The sequence below is a fragment of the Diadema setosum genome, chromosome 13 (assembly GCF_964275005.1).
Source record: "Diadema setosum chromosome 13, eeDiaSeto1, whole genome shotgun sequence".
NCBI classification, from domain to species: Eukaryota; Metazoa; Echinodermata; class Echinoidea; order Diadematoida; family Diadematidae; genus Diadema; species Diadema setosum.
This window is the reverse complement of record NC_092697.1, coordinates 3,529,065-3,547,443: the sequence shown is the minus strand read 5'-3', so window position 1 is coordinate 3,547,443 and position 18,379 is coordinate 3,529,065. Positions and strand designations below refer to the sequence as shown.

General features: G+C 37.3%; 1 protein-coding gene across 1 annotated transcript in view; it reads right to left on the bottom strand.

Moving 5' to 3' along the window:
* The window catches only part of LOC140237096 (uncharacterized), a 32,226-nt gene extending 21,959 nt beyond the window's left edge, over positions 1–10,267 (bottom strand). Inside the window, exon 1 of the mRNA XM_072317034.1 lies at positions 10,143–10,267. The gene's annotated coding sequence lies outside the window, so the exon portion shown is untranslated. The remainder of the gene's footprint in view (positions 1–10,142) is intronic.
* Positions 10,268–18,379: the final 8,112 nt, after the last annotated feature.

Genomic DNA, 18,379 nt, shown 5'->3' with positions numbered 1-18,379 from the left:
TCCGCTTGAGACAACGCACGAAGTCAGTTACCAGTATTATATACAATGTAAGTAGGCGTACTCAACGATGGCACGGACGCCGCCGATGTGAGATCGCTTCGTTGATTTTGCCCGTAGTATAGATAAGCACATAAAATGTAGCACACTGTTGGATAAATTATTGGCCCAATCTCGGACTGCCATTTCAAAATAAAACCAACGCAACATCAATAATCACCGTGAATACACAAGCACTGTAAATCCTTATTACTCATAATCATTTTGATTTTAAAAAGGGGTTAGAGAACGTAAACATACATGTACGTTCACGTTCTCTCAACCTAACCTAATTAGGTTGAACAGTCTCCATAGGAACGCCTTCTCTGTTTTGCGTTTGTTTGTTTTTTTCTGATTCTGTGAGGCCGTTTAGGATGCGTTCTGCGCCCGTCGCTGGCCCTGTTGTTGTTGAACTCTACCACACGCGAGTTCCACCTGAATAGGAGGAGGCCTACAATCATAAATGACAATAGTTATGATTTTTGTCTCTTCACAGTCGAATGATTGTACCAGACACATCATGCCACACGGATCTATCTCTCTCCCCCCCCCCCCCTCTCTCTCTCTCTCTCTACCAACCCAACAATATTATGTCTGTCTCTTGCGGTCATGCATCATGTATAGTGATACTAAATCATAATTGTATGCAGCAATGATTTTCAAGTTCTACCCAAAACAACTTAGACTAAGATTGAAATGTAAAGTCGAAGGTTCAGCTGATAATCATATGTTTGTATTCACGCAATGCTAATTTGCTCTCACTCTATACTCCTCCTCTATTCGTCCCCCCCCCCCCCCATCTTAATCTCTCATGCCTCCCCATGCAACAACATATAATTTCTTTTCTCCAAATTATATTATGTTCATGCAACATGGAAGGACAATGATATTTATAACCTTGGACCCTGTTCTCTCCCATTATTGCTTACTCCAAACACACTGGATGACAACATCACTTGTATGTTCTGTAGTCGATTTCAAATATGTTCTACGCAAAGCTAATTTAGAACCTACACTGCTTAACTTCTCGCTGTGTTTCTTTCTTCCTTTCCTCTTCCCGTATTTACCCATACCCAACAATGTTGCACGTCTCTCTTCCATATTATAAGGTCGCGTAACAATGAAGGTACTTACATTACGTGTCCAGTCAAACGTGGCGGATCTAAGGAGGAAGGTTTAGGGGTTTTAACCCCCCTTCCCCTTGCGCTCCATTTTGTTTTGTTTTTCCTTGTTTTGGGGTGTTTGCGAAGACATTTTTTCCTTTCTGTTTGCTTGTCAGTCAGCTTTGGGAGAGAACTGGCACTCAAGAACGTGAAGATTTATATATATAACTATAACTATATATATATATATATATATATATATATATATATATTTATATATATGAAGAGTTTGTTTGCAAAAACCGATAAGTCCATTTTTGAAGATTTTGAAGTACGGTATCTGTCATAAAATACAAAATAATACCTTTTAAATGATATATTGGTCACTACACATAAAGGTACATTTTTGAAATTATGATCAAAAGAAGCAAATTTTTTTTTATTATTCTCCTTATTTTTCTTGACCTTTAATTGCAAATATCTCCATTTGACAAATATGGACTTATCGGTTTTTGCAAACAAACTCTTCATATATATATATATATATATATATATATATATATATTTATATATATATATATATATATATATATATATATATAACATATATATATATATATGAATGAATGAATTGCTTTATTGTCCGTAAAGGAAATTCTCTTTTCACTGGTTTTTTACATATAGTCCACATAATGAAAAAAAAAATTACAATTACATATTACTAATTGACAAATTCATCATAATTCAAAAATACATATTACATAACATATAATTCTGCTTGCCCAATGTATACATAAGGATGGCATATGAAATAAACCAAATATGGATAATATACAACTTGTAAATCAATTTTAACCTAAATATTCTGTATTATATAAAAACATAAAAAGAAAACTTTCCATAATTATATATATGCTCGTCATGACCTGAATATTACCGCCTCACATCCACCCCCCCCCCCCTTCGCAAAATCTAGATCCGCCCCTGGTGACTTTGAGCATCCGTTTCTTTCACATGGTTTACTCCAAGCAACAACAAAAAAATATAATAATCGTTTGGTCGTCATTTGTGATGTTTTATTCCAATAACCGGCGTAATGGTATGCACTCGGTGGCTCTGTGTAGCTGTAGGGATATAGTCTAGATAATATCCATAGCGTGACGTGATCCCTCCATCCAATGATAATTATCACGACAATAATCGCCTGTTCACTTAAGCTGAAATTACTGCTTCACTACGCTGTACCACCTCCCTGGTGTAGCACAGAGGCTGGCCTGTATTTTTGTAGCATCGTCAAGGCAATTTGCATACGGCGTCAATAGCGCACTCGCCCTGTAATATCAGCCGGGTTCGTGAATTCTTTAGATTTGATATGAACAGTGACAATTTTCGCAAACACTTTAAATGCATCTCGCACCCTGTTACAGCATATCATGTTGCTTATGTTTTGATCACGATGATGACATGATGGTTGAAATAACAATGACTATAATAGCATGTATGAAATCAGGATTGATGAAAAGATTGCTGACAATAGTTATAACAACAATATCATAAACAAGTATACGTGAATGTGATTATGTTGGTAAATATGATCATAGATATATTGAACCTTTTTTTTTAGTGCAGATACGTTGCACCGCGTTTGAGGAGAGCCGTGAAATCATTCTTTGTCTCATCATTACCAGACATTAATTCATATGAAACTTTGGTCAGTTGGTCAAGAGGGACATTTTGAGGACAACACATTTTGGAAGGACATTGAAGGACATTCGCACTGTACGGGGATCCGAACTCTTCAAACTTTGAGCAGCTAAAATCGAGTGTTTTCCCTTCTCGCAAAGCGCTCCGACAGAACTTTTTTTTTTTCTCTTTTTATTTTTTTTATGCAACCATAAAACAAACAAAACACACAATATAAACAATGTACAAATGCCCAGCCTATAGCATTAAAAAGGGTTCAGTAAACAAGTCACATTAAACTATCTGCCATAATGGAATAACACAAGAAGATGGATGTCTATGAGATATATGAAAATAGAGGATCAACCATTACAAAAGCATGGGCCACTTCCTCAAATGACATTGTAATTTACCTTTCTTTTGTGCTATAGCGTATTCAGTTTTCTGTCTATACGTTACTAAAGCCATAAATGCATCAAAATTCAAAGTTGAACCTTGAAATCTACATTTATATACATAAAACTTAAGACAAAGAAATAAAAAAAATTATACATGTACAAAATTCTACGTCATTATTTACACCAAACATCATATTAAAAGGCAAAAAGGTATATACCTTTTTGGTCTTTTCCTCTATGAAATCAAATAATTTTTTCCATAAAGGTAGTGTTTTAGGACAGTGTACAAATAGATGAAAAGCAGTTTCCTGTTCTTGACTACAAAACATGCAGTCTGGGTGTTCTATTTTTTAAATCTTAAATAAGAATGCATTTAAACCAATAATATCATGAAAAACCTTAAAATAAAAGGAACGAAGTTGTGTTTCAACAGTACATTTATAGTTATTCATATGAATAACATCCCACTGAACTGTTTCATCATTAATGGAGAAGAGGTCTTTCCATTTACCTATTCTTTTCTCACATGAGGAGTCACAATGTACATTTCTTATTACCGGATAAGCATGTTTAGAAATTTTCTTTTTTTTTCACCAGCTCTGACACTATTTTATCAAGCATATCTTCATCGGTATCCAAGGAAGAATCAAACCATGAAAGATAAATACCATTCATGAAAGAATTGTATTTTCTCCTACCCTTAATTGCAATATCAAATTCCAGAACTAGCTCTTCAAAGGTTTTGACACGACCCCCTATGTGCAAATCATTAATAAAATGAATTCCTTTCTCAAACCAGTCAGGGTAATAGAAAAAAGGTCTATGTTTCAAACTAACTTTCTTATTCCACCATATATAGTCCTGTAAATGAAAATTTGAAAGGCCAAGGTCTTTCAAAATACATTCTCTATAAATGTACCATACTTTTAAGGTTTCAACTAATTGAGAATTCTTAAGCTTGTTCAAAACACAACCTGGGGCGTTTGCTCTCCACAAAACTAAGATATGTTCATGAAAATTCAATAGCATTGTCTGTTCAATATCCTTCCATGTATTTGAATAATAAGGATCTAAGAATTTTGCAACCCATGTCAACTTCTGCGCCTGTGCATAAACCAAAGGATCAATCATACGCAAACCGCCTGAATCATAATCATTACATATTAACTCTCTTTTCACTCTATCTCTACCCCCTTTCCATATAAATTTAAAGAGCATACTATTCAGTCGTTTAAAGAACGACTGAGGTATATTTAAACAAAGCACAGTAAACATAAAAGTCAGCTGAGGTAAGAGCAGTGCTTTGACCACAGCTATCTTTCCTAATAATGACAAATTTCTTTGTTTCCAACAACTAAGTGTATGTTCTATTTGTACTAACTTGGGTACATAATTTACTTCATACAAAGATTTCGTATTCAGCGAAAAGAGAACACCCAATGCTTTAAATGAATTTTCCTTCCATTGTAAACCTTCCAACTGAAGAGGATGAAAGGTAGACCCTTTTAAGGATCCAATGTGTATAGCTTCAGATTTTGATAAATTTATTTTACATCCAGAGAATATTGCAAATTTGTGTAACAACTCAAACAGATTTTGAAAAGACTCTGCATCACCATTCAAAAATACTGTTGTATCTTCTGCATACATACTCAACTTTTTTTTCATAATTCCCAATTGGTATACCGTTAATATGTTCACTGCTACGAATAGCAATACCCAGAACTTCTATGGCTAAAATGAAAAGTAGTGGGGATATTGGACAACCTTGGAAAATACCTCTAGACAAAGAAATTTGATCAGTGAAAAAACCATTATTCACCACAAGACTACTTCTCTCATTACAAAAAGTTTTGATCCACTGAATGAAGTTGTTTCCAAGGTTAAATTTCTTAAGAATTTCAAATAAAAAATTGTGTTCAACCCCATAAAATGTTTTTTTTTTTCAAAATCTAGAAGCAAAATCGTTCCTGGTATCTTCAATATGTCCGTATATTCAATCATGTCCACAATGGTCCGAATATTAGCACTTATATTTCTACCTGGCATAAAGCCGCGCTCCGACAGAACTTGAGCTTGGTTCCGCCTGGCAGCGATTCAGGTAATCCTAAACTCTGAAGATTTCCTACATACAGACATAACTTGGTCCGGTTTGAAAGCATTTGAATCTCCAGTAAAATAGGAAATTGGTTGATGGGTTTTTTTTTTTACGTTTTGTTGTAGCAAAAATTAGTTTCTGTTGTCGTATCTTCAGATAATTTAGCCAATATCTTCGAAAACATGCAGTTTCACTGCCAGAGATGAAGGCAGATACGTTGCACTGCTTTTGTGGAGAATTTAAATCTTCTAATCTGGTTCAACACACTGAATTTTGAATTCCAAGTAGCGATAAACTCGTTAGGGCCTCGTTTTATTGAAAGATATAATCGATTGTAGATTCCCTTACCAGACAAGCTGCAGTAATACAATAGACCTATTGTATAATCAACTATAACTCTTCGTAAAACAGGGACTAGGTAACGTTGGATTCTCTCTGTGCCAGCCTTTCAGAAACTCAAAACAGCAAAACCGATTACACCCATTGGTTAATTTATGCGGCTTTCTCACATTGTCTGGTTTTGATATACGCAGAAGGACTTTCCCGACATTGCAAAATATAGTGAAAAAAAAATGTCGCCTACGTCACGACCGGAAGATAATGGAGGTACCACGTGACATGTGGTAATACAACATATATCCCTATACGATTTGACATTTTATATTCTAATTCTGTTTATATTGACATAACAAAAATGATAATGAATGAGCAAAGTCTGCCAGTCAGATCTCATTTTCTTATCTGTCAACAGGCCACTTCACCAGCGTATTCAAATTTATTGATATTTTTTTTCTTTGTGAGAACCAGTATTCCATCCTTCCTCTTCTTCTTTTGTTTATTCTGCCTCCTTCAATACTGAAGATTATCGCAGATGACATCCGCCTGCATACTCAATACAAATTACTAGTAATGCTTAAATTGTTCTTTGCACGCATCAGTGTCGTAGCTGTTTGAGAGGGTTTCAGGCAGGCCTCGGGAAAGTCTCTTGCCTGACTTCTGGTTGATAAGTCTTTCTCATGAAGGCAAGGTTAGTATAATATGGAATTTAAATATGTGAGCAAACTGATTTATTTCCGGTATAAGAAAGCTCTGAAGTGACATTATTGCATGCATATCTATAAGTAGGCCGGCTTGCCACCATTTGTCGTTTATGGACAACATGAAATTATTTGTTTCAAAGTCATGGACATTTTCTTCTGAGGAACTATAGACGTGTTTGGTGTGGGTATGTTTTAATGTTATATAATCGTATGTCTATTTCAACCATAGCCTGGGTGGGGCTGGGGATTTGGTTTATGTACTAACAAATTTTTTAGCAATGTAGCTGACTCATAGCGTAACCAATAATTATTAAATGATATTTCATATACCTTATTTTCAATGCCCCGCCCCCCCCCCCCCCCCCCATCCGACAGTTAAGGACCATGTTAGTTACAGTTATCTAAAATTGAACGTGCCTGTGATGAACATTCCTCCACCAGTCCTGTACATTTTATATCAAAAACGTATCAATGCATTTTATTGCCGGTCGAGCCTCGGGCAGTCTTTCTGGTTATCAGGAGCAATTTTCTTCTTAAAGGCATAATTTACCATTTGCAGATGAAACAAAAACCCAGCTTTAGTGCTTCAAAATAGTTCTAAAATGTGAGTTAATGATAGAAACAACCAATGTAAAAATTTTAACCAGTATAATCGATGTATTGTTAGATATACAAAATGTGAACAATAGTTATAATAAAAATGTTTCCAGACTAAACCGTCTACAGTTACGGTTTTAGAAACTATGACCTACACATATTATTATGCGTCAAAAGTGATATCTTGAACATTTTTTAAATCACTGCTCCCAAAGGTAAACAGGGCCTTTAAACACTCTAAAAACGCAAATGTTGAATCAACATTTAAAAGGGCCGAGGAGTGACAGCATTTTTGAAGTGTTGCATCCAACTTTTAAGATAACATTTTAAATGTTGAATCTAGCAGGAAAACTAACACTTTGAAAATGTTGTCACTCCTCGGCCCTTTTAAATGGTAATTCAACATTTGTGTTTTTAGAGTGAAGGGGCCCTGAAATCCAAATGCACGTTGATTTGTGTTGATTTATGATACCCTCAACATCACTTTTGCGGTGAAACGAATATCTAGAAACATTCCATAAATTTTTAACGATTTCCTCCTCTATTTTTCTTCAAATTACTTGGGAACGCCCACAAAAAATCCTTCCAAACCAATCAATATTAATATTCTTGAGATGACTTCATCTGTCAATCATTGCTAAAGTACTGAAATGTTTAACAAAAGACATTGAAATGCAAATTCCCGTCGACTCAGCATAACTTGCATGTTAATGTCTTTTGTTAGTCACATTAATATGACAGAAACATGCAAGTTATGCTGAGTCGAGAGGAAGGGGCATTCCAATATCTTTTGTTAAACATTTCAGTACTTTAGCAATGATTGACAGATGATGTCATCTCAAGAATATTAATATTGATTGGTTTGGAAGGATTTTTTGCGGGCGTTCCCAAGTAATCTGAAGAAAAATGGAAGAAAAACTTGTTAAAATATGTGGAATGTTGATGTTTTACCGCAAAAGTAATGTTGAGGGTATCATAAATCAACACTAATCAACATGCATTTGGATTTCAGGGCCCCTTTAAGGTATGCGTCAATAGGATGTGAATATAAACCTATTCGGTGTGGGTGCCTTTTTTATGCTAATCTATATTGCAGCATATTTTTTTTTTTTTTTTGGTCGGGGGGGGGGGGGCTTCAGTATGCCTTACAATAGTTAATTTATGCACTGACATAATAGCAATGCACCTGACGCATTACGTAACTAACTGAATTATCTTTTCTTCCCATTTTCGAAGCCTCAGTTATATGGTCGACATACTGTAACCGTGCTTCAAAACCGAATAATGTTGATAAACCGGCCATTTCTTGAAACAGGCTTTGAATACTAGTTTCCCATTGAATGATATCGTGAAAGCTCAGTTAACTAATGTATTCATATGTACGAAAGTTTTCTCCCTGACGACCTATAGTAACTCTGTCAGATGATATCGACAAAAATGAAATAGGTTTACGAGGATAGCTTAAGAATCGACCTTGCTTCTCAAAAACAAAAACAAATGGAGAAATAGCCAATCTCGAGTCAAAGAAAGGTGTGCATTACATAATACATAACCTTTTTTACTATTTTTTCTTGAGGGGGAGAGAAGGGAGTCTTAATCTGTCACTTTATATTATGTATTGATAATCTTGCTAATGGCACATGGAATTACGTATTCAAAAATACGTATTTTCTACCTTTTATAGTTTATTTTTCCTCTAACGTTTTCCGAACATCGCGAATCTTTCTTTTTGCAATGAATCCACGTGTGTTTTGGAGGAAATTTCCATTTAAATCATGTTTCCCCTGATTACGAGAGGTCATGCGTGTAAGCCTTCGCCATGTACGTAGATATCCCCTATACAGGTGGTAAATCGCCTTCATCGTGCATTCAAAATTAATGCTCTGTCTTGTTTTGTTTTGTTTTTTCATTTAACCTGAGATTCTTTATCTTTGAATCGAAATTCAAGGAAACATTTGCAATTCTATGGCCACTGGCACACAAAATAAATAAGCATACGGCACGAACGATTTGGTAGAGATAGCTGGCCACCTCGCGTCGCCTTCAGGATTGCCGTAAGAATCTCGATCAGTGGTTGATATTTGCAATAAGCTATGCATATCTCACACAAGATGTCTATCGCATTCATTTCATCTGACTGAATACTGCAACATGCATATATACGATCAACATGGTAAAACATTACGTAATGCAGGACCTGGAATGTCTTCTGATCTTCTATTCTATACTTTATTTGCGACTAAATTTGTATTGTGAAAGATGCGCTTTGTGGTTAGCACTATTTATAGGCCCGTAATGTCTTCGGTATATCAAGTTGTGAAAATAGGAGTATCTCGCGCAAGTTCCGCCATTTCAGATCTTTCAGGCGACATCTGACGGAGCAATTAGCCATTCAGTGTCGACAAGGACAGAAACGAATTCGGGGACGACATCAACAGCGACGACGCCTGAGGGAAATGAAATACATCAACACCCTTCGCTTAGTGTATGCAATGTTTGTTGATCACACTAACAGTGCCTCGATGCTGAATTAACTTCACGATGAATCTTGTCTGCTGTACTGTATAAAATGCATACAAGTAAACGTGTTTCACAATGGCCCTGCGCTGCGCCGTTCGTATGGTCTATTGCCAATAACAATCGTTTTTCTCAATATCCTCGCACCCCCATTTACCATAACAATAGACCAAGGGGAGCTCACATAAGAGATACACCAGTGCGTATTTTATGCATTCGTTTTCTTACACGAAGGTTATGGAAAATGCCTAGGCTTACGCTATACATAAGCTCAAGGTTCGTACGCTCCACAAGTAGAGAATGCAATTAGATCAAATTCTATTAGATAGCATCATGTATTCCATCGCAATGGTTCAAGCAAGAATACGGGAGAAATTGGAATCCACTAAAACGCACCTAGGCACATGAATCCACCGTGTTATGTAAATGGTACGATTCTCTAATCGTAGCGCCCCTTTTCCATCAACGCATACCCTTTCTTTAGTGTGGAATTGGTTAGATTTCACCGAGTAAATGAAAACACAACCTACCAACGCTCACAAAATTATTATTGTTTGCCTATGGAACTCTCTATGAAAAAATAGCTGCTGAATAGTCTATTTCTCCATGAAATAATAGTGAGCTGATGAGCTGACAAAACGACGTAAATACGCACAACATAATCACTTACGCTAGTTTGGAGTTGGCGTCGGTGACAAAACAGCTCCGTTCTTCCACTGATCACCGTAATTCAGGTATGACATGTATGCAGTGGTGGTCTTCCCCTCTGATGGTCAGGTGAGATGAAGGTCCGGGATAAGGAATTGTGTAACCCAGGGATATTTGCCCGAAGCACCGTGCCCACGCACCTGACTGAAAGTGATCCAGTGCTGCGGTGGCTGGCTCAACAACTCGGGTCTCCGGATCAGAGACGCGCGTGTATTCACCGAGATAGCCCGTCGTTACGAAACGACGGTGCACCATTCATCCGTATGCACTTTTTCATATCAAAAATCCATTTCGCCCTTTGATCCACGTTCTGTCTTGATCTTATTTTTGTCAGTGCTTCCTTGTTCGATTAGAATACTTGCGCAGATATAGACGACAATAGAATCTGCCTTTTTGTTTGACATGGATCGTTGACGAGCGTCCAAAGATGGGCGTGCAGTAGTATTGTATACACTCTGTGATACAAGGTCGATGCGTTCATGTCATTCTATCTACTCTCAACGTACTAAAATGTATTTTGAGCCTACCTGAGTTTACGACAATGTTTTTAAGGCAATGTTCCAAGTGCTCTTGATAATCAAGGAAGTGCACTATGAGAATTAATGCTTGTCACACGTCCAAAGTATATGTTACAGAATCAAGATTCATAATTATTCTCACTATAAACAAGGCTTATGCATGATAGGTCTAGGTCTACTTTCATTATCAATATGAATAAATAGCAGGAAACCGTACGCACGCACGCACACACACACACACACACACCCATAAATGAATAGATTAACTATTACAGAGTTGTGATTATGTGCATATATAATATAATCATACATGTGTGTGTGTGCGTGTGTGTGTGTGTGTGTGTGTAGTTTATAAGCTTTTTTAAAACTCTTCAACAGCATACGGGTATTTCCCATCTGTCAACAATGACTGCTTGTAGTCGGCTCGTGAAAAAAAAAAGTGCATCCGATTCAACTTTTCTGCCACAAGTTTCGGGAGAAATAGTTTCATTTTCGACGTGCTTCATCCTGATCAAATGTTTGAATGCATGATAATGCCGATCAGTGAATCTCTACTTATCTTTAAAAGTTTTTTGTATGTTGATTGAATTCAAGCGTTCAAAGTGCGCAGTTGTGTTCGTATAAATGAAATTGAAACTGGTATTTGGCACGAATTTGAACGTCTATCGAGCTGGCGCGAAATTGAATGCCAACTTTGAGTTGTTAAAATGAATGAATTTCTCTCTAAATTGAATGAAATAAAATCTAAAAGTAATGACATGAAATGAAATCAAATACTCAGAGAATTAATATGAACCGTGAGAGTAGAGAGTGACCAAAATCGCTTTAATTTGAACGCATTTTCATTCATTCGAATGCAAATCTGACTTATGATATTGAGCGGAAAAAAAACTTATGATGACTTCAGTTAGGATTTGATGTATTACATGTTGATGGAATAATGAAAAGTGATTACGTCATCACTCCTTCCAGTGGGTGTGGTAATATCATTCTCTTGTGAAAATGTGTGAGCCTTTGATACTTCATAAATTTCTTATTTCATGTCCAATTTGTATGTGAACTTTCTGTGAATGTGCGTGCGTGCGTGCGTGAATGCGTGCGTGCGTGCATGTGCGCGTCTGTGTATGTGTGTGATTCTCAATACTCCAACAGGTGGTTGATAATGGTTTAATAATACAGCTAGGGGCAGGATGATTCTGTTTGTATGCGTGTTGTGTGTGTGTGTGTGTGTGTGTGTGTGTGTGTGTGTGTGTGTGTTTGCTATGTTTATTGGTGTGTTGGTCTTACCTTAGATTCTACTGCAAATATTTGTGATGAATACACAGTCTCGGGGATATTCGATTCTATTGTTATTGACTCTTGCGCAGTCTCCATGGGTTAAATCAATATGAGTTTATTATTTTTTCTTTTTTGGTTAGATATTGCTTTGGTGATATATATAATGCACCTAAATATCCCAATAAAAACATTCGACTACGATTTGAATTGCTTTTCCTCTGAAACATATAGAATGAACCACTTTGCATTTACAGTGTTACACATTTCATAAACTTTAATGAATCGCAGATGGACATAAACCATTTATAAAGAGAAAACAAAAACAAACGCGTTGCCCGCCCACGCGGATTCCAAAAGAAAGAAAGAAAAAATATATCCGGTTCCAATTCCTACATAAACACGCGCATCAGGTATCAAGGGCTCTCATTTCATAATGTATATCACATAACTCTAACTTATCTAATGGATTTTTGCGAAAGCTAGTTTTGATTCCACGTAACTACTGTTATCACATTTCATTTTGACCTGCCTAATTAACTAAATGTAGGTTCTACCCCTTAGAAGCAAACATATGGAATAAAATGAACCACGCGCAACTTATGCAATGATTATAATATGACCCGTCCACAGACAGTTACCCTCAATATAAACATACCAAAATATCATGGGCAGGCATGATGTGTTATAAGCGAAGTTATTTTTCAGTTTTTATCATTATTATTCATTATTCTCAGGATGCTCAAAGGAATGACACGATCGCTATGTGCTCATTTTGTGCTTTAAATTGGACACGTGGGGGATGATTAGCGTGTTTGTATGTCTATTATACAATAGTCATAGTAGATTGCACACGTCATTGTTATTCAGATTTATCTCAGTCTTTTCGCATGGGTTATGTATAGGAACGAATGGGATAGCTGAAATACATTACTTTGTATCAAGTTCCTGCAGACAAAGATATGTCACAGCTATATTTCATGCCCGCATTGATTGCAATGAATCGAGTAAGCTCAGCTACACAAAGCACTGAAAGCTTTATATTTAATCAGAAGAGTTTGCAGCGAAAAGGCGCTAAATCCATTGAAAAAAATGATGCACTCTTAAAATATCCGAGTCAGAACTGACCCGGAACTGGGTCCGTTGGGGTCCCACACCGTTCCGGGTCAGAAATGCCAAGGAATGGGGTCAGATATGACCCATTCCGAGTCATGAAGTTGGTCAGGGTGACCCCATTCGGGATCTTCATGACCAAATTCCAAGTCATTTTTGACCCAGAACGGTGTGTGAGCCCAACGGACCCAGTTCCGGGTCAGTTCTGACTCGGATGTTTTAAGAGTGTGGATTTAGCGCCTTTTGGGAGCAAGCTCTTCAATTAATACAAACAACAAAACAAAATGGAACACCGAATAAGCCCATTTTTACCTACAGCATGCCAGTAATAGCAAGGTGTGAGTTTTCCTCAATTTGTCTCCCTCAACAAATGAAATTTGTAAGATCGCAACAGCTGATCTATGATTCCATTAATTGTAGAGGGAGACAAATTGAAGGAAATTCACACCTTAATCTTCACCCTCTACTTAAAATAATATCTTGCTTTCAACAGTAATGTCATTTAAAGGCACGAAATATACCAAGTAGGATGTAGGGATGCTGTTCATATTACATCTTACATCTCAAAACTCGCCTGCACTCGAATCTTCACCTGCATGTCAATTAATTTGTATTGCTGTAATAAAATTCCAGAAAATAAGTACTCTTCATGCCATGATTGCAATTATTGTTGGGATATAGCTATCACAATGAGTTGCAAATGAGAGGGGTTAAACATTTCGGATATCACAAAGATAATCTTTCAATATTCTGTACATACACTTGTATTACAAAAAAAAAAATCAATGGGCGATCATTAAATGATTGTCATCACAGTGTAACTGTGCATAATATCACTGTTAGGAGACAGCTTAACAATTTCACTTTCATTTTGTAAAACGTTCTGTTTTTATCACTCTATCTCTTCTCTTCGTATCTAGGTCAACTTGAACTCCGTGTGAATTTTCTCTTTGATACATTCCTATAGAAACTCGAGAACAGAGAACAGAAGTCTTGGGTTGTTGTATATTACGATGTCAAAGCAATATTATAATCCATAGAGTCGAAGTTAGCAACCATGTACTTAAACCATGCCGCCATGCTGCGAGCGAAGCTTGTCCAAACACCAGAATTCTATCTTCATTACGAAATTGATCGTGTCACACGAGACGCACATGTATTGTCATAGTATTGGAAACGTGTTGTTGTTATTGTTTTCGACGGCTATACTGTACGTAGCATGCAGCTGCGCCGTACCCCGGAGAGCGCTGCTGTTGCTATGGCAAGTGAATTATCAGCCATGCGGCTGTAATGGAATTGCCCTCTTTTGTGGTTGTTGTTGTTGTTGTTGTCGTCGTCGTCGTCGTGGTCGTCGTCGTCGTCGTTGTTGCTGTTGTTGTTGTTGTTGCAAGACAGAAAAGAATACATCGTTTATTTTGTCTATACTTACTAGGTATTACCATACACTATCAAAGTCATACAGGAGAAGGTATTGTTTCCACCTTACAGAGATTGGGTTTACGGTCCACCATGTGGTAGCCCTGATGAAAAGGACTGTTCGAAGAGGAGATAGGGTAGAAAAATGAAGAGGGAGAAGTGAAAAAGGAGAAGCGAGATGGAGAGTGGGCGAGAGTAGAGGTATTCTTTCTCGAAAATGTGCGAGTCCTAAAAAGTACTGTGAACCATGGAGAGAGAAAAAGGATCAGAGCGCGCTCCTTGCTATCTCTTCTGGTTCACAGTCCTTTTTTGCACAGTCATTGAATACCAATAATACATCAGACAATAAGACCAACATACATTCAGACAGATTTCGCGTATACATACCCAACCAGGATATAATGTTTATTAAACAACATCATGGAATGAACACCATCAGAGACAAGAGACTGTGAAAACGAAGTACACTGTACATACACGTGTATCTAAATATCGGATCGACATACTGACTATAAGAGTACATGTAAACCTCTACATAGGTACGGACAATCCCACTATACACTGAATGAGTAGGCCTCGATTTAAAAGTACTGTTTCTTTGCAGGACCACCAAAAATATGGTAATGTTGCTATACGACAGTATGATAATCATACTTCCTCTCCACCTTTTATGCAATAAGTGCATGGCTGAATAAATAACATGAAACCGTCCCCACTCCTGATATTCGATACAACACTATTTAGATACGCTGACCGAGATTCAGCATTTTAGTAAGACATGATAATAATCTAGACAAATAAACTTTAAGACTGTATACGGCTAAAATGACGTCGACATTCTTGTTGAGTTTTACACTGACTTGCTTGTTCCTATATGTTGATACATGTATATTAAAGTTCACTGATAAAAAAAAAGAAAGATGACTACAATAAGTCAAGCTAAGTCACATTCTACCGCAAACGTCCACAATGCTCAGATTTGTTCTCTTTTGTTGGGGGGGGGGGGGGGTGGGCACAGAAAAATTGCATCATCACGAGTAAACCACAAGTAAGACGAGATCATGGGGAAATCCCCGTTTGTACATTGACAGTATTACCGGTATTCTAAACGACTGCCGTTTAATGTGACTGCGGTGGCGTATTGAACAAAACACGCTTCGGCCAGACAAAACCCGCTCTCCTGTCATAACGAATGGAATGCATAATTGACAATCACGTGAAATTCCTCGTAGATTATCATGTAAACCACAATAGAATCGTAATGACACTTCCTTGCCAATTCGAAAGTAGTAGAACGCATGACACTATACATGATTTGTGTTACATTTATTTTCATGCGCACTGAGCGCCAGAAAGCCCCGGTCCTTAAGAATAATTTCGCAGGCAGAGGATAATGGACCAAGCTCAGTGGATTTGCTACTTCAATGTTGATTAGATCCCCATCGCAGGGTATCAACTACAACAATGGCCAGAAAAGGCACTCTGATTAATCACCATGTTGATATTTTCGCCGGACGCTGCAATATAATCCAACTAATACAATGTAACAGCAAAAAAAAAAAAAAAAAAAAAAAAAAAAAAGTCATTTATCATCGGTAGGGAAGGGGGAATCTACTGCTTCGGTAGCTAAATCCTCAAAGCTATAATAATTGGTATACATTGTATATGACTGGCGTGAATACATGACAACATACGTCGTGAAACGTTGGGGCGGTAAACGCATCAAAAACTAATTTTGAAAATAATCCGTGTAGATTTGACATGTTTGCTTGTGTAAAAGAAAAACGGAAGCTTGGTACATGTTTGAAAACCCATAAATGTTTTGTTTGTTTTTGGGTTTTTTTTTTCATTTTGGTACATTGTATACTGAGGAGAATGGTTCATCATGGAATACCATAAACAAGAGATCGTGACGTTGCATGTACATGAAAATTATTCATAGAGCATTGTTAATTGTTCACAGTATTTTGGGAATCCCACATGATTGAAAGACTTCAATTTAACATCACTTTAAACAACATTAAAAAAGGCCCACAACAATGAATGCTTTAATATTAGGAAAAGACATATAGAAAGACATTTTGCTTCATAAAGTGCAGACAAAATAGTACATCAGATTGAGTTGCAAGAAGATATATTGTAATGTATAGTCTTAAAATTCATACACCTGAGTCACATCATGGAAGAATGTTCACAAATTAAAGGCACATCATTTGTTTCAAAGACAGTGATTTGTTGGAAGACTTCAATTAGTAAGATGACATTTCTGTTGGAAGACATTATTTTGTCAAGACACTGTTCAGTGAGAAGACATTTTGTCAGAGGATATAATTTCATAGGAAGACAAATAATTTGTCAGAGGTCACATTTTTTTCATTTGTCAGATGACAATTCCCTTTCATCACCAGACATTATGTCAAAATATATCATTCAAGGCTGCTAACATTGTACATCAAAATCAAAGAGATACCAAAGAGTAATCAGGAAGACACTTCATTGCAACTGATTAACAAAGTGCCCTACATCGACATAAATAAGCACTGAATTGATCAGTATTTTAGTAGTAGCCATGATAAAAATCATGGGCGTACATATTCGAGCAGGATTCAAGCCTACGACCTCCTGATCACTGGACAGGCGTCATCTCCACTAGACCACCGAGCTTTCCCCCGACAGCAAGTGTCGGTTCTAATCCTTATAGCATGCAGCGGGTACTGCTTTGTTATTCAAATTCATGAAATACTTCCGTCGAGATGTTTTCATTGCAACTGATTGACAAATTGCCCTACATCGTTTTCATTGCAACTGATTGACAAATTGCCCTACATCGACCGATGTAGGGCAATTTGTCAATCAGTTGCAATAAAAACATCTCGATGGAAGTATTTCATGAATTTGAAGACACTCCTTGTCTGTTAATTGCACCTCAGAAGGTGCAATGACTGCATGAAGATATAATCAAGATTTCAGGTAGCCTACTACAGAATTAGCCACACTTATTGGTAGCTCCGTATGATTTTTTTTTCCTCAGGAGAAATAAATGTGGCGGAAGTTGTTTTGTCAGAAGACATAATTTTGACAGAAGATACTGTTTTGACAGAAGATATTGTTTTGTTGTCTGAAGATGTCTGCCTCATTGTGCCATGAGATTTTGACAACAGGCATTTGTAAATACACACATGGGTCTATTATCATAACCACACAAGATCATTTACAAACAGGACTACTTTAGATCAGTAATCACCTTACCCAGATTGCTTCCTAACCAGTTCATCGTTACAATCATTCTTACTTAGACCCCATTTAAAGTGCACCTAGGGCTGGGCCAGGCCCAGGCCGAGCTCAGGCTGAGCCCAGCCTCAATTGCGGTACTCGGCACTGCAATTCTGTCCATTTACAGTGGAGGGCTCGGCCCAGGCTTTTAATTCAAACCTTTCAATATTTTGTCGTGGTGGCACTCTGCTCGTTAACGAACGACTATTATTGGGAACATGCCGGTCACAATTTGGTACCGCATTTGGCCCAGTTTGCGTTTACAGTGAAAAAAGGCCAGGCCGAGCCCGGGCCGAGCCCGGGCCGAGCTGCGGCCACCGCCGAGACAACCTCCAGAGCTTGGCCAAATGTGTGGCAATTTTGGTACTGCATTTGGCCCTTTGCGTGTTTACAGTGAAATTATTCTCACTGACTGAATGTACAAACAGTGACTGCAAAGATTTTCCTCACAGCACGTATCTGCACATTAATACTATGGTCAACTGAAGAAAAGAACACCAAATCTGTTAAGTTGGGGAACACATCTAGCCACGTATAAAGCAGGGCAGGGCACTCTGGTAAGAGATTTCTTGGTTCAAATCCTGGGAAGGTAACATCATCCCAT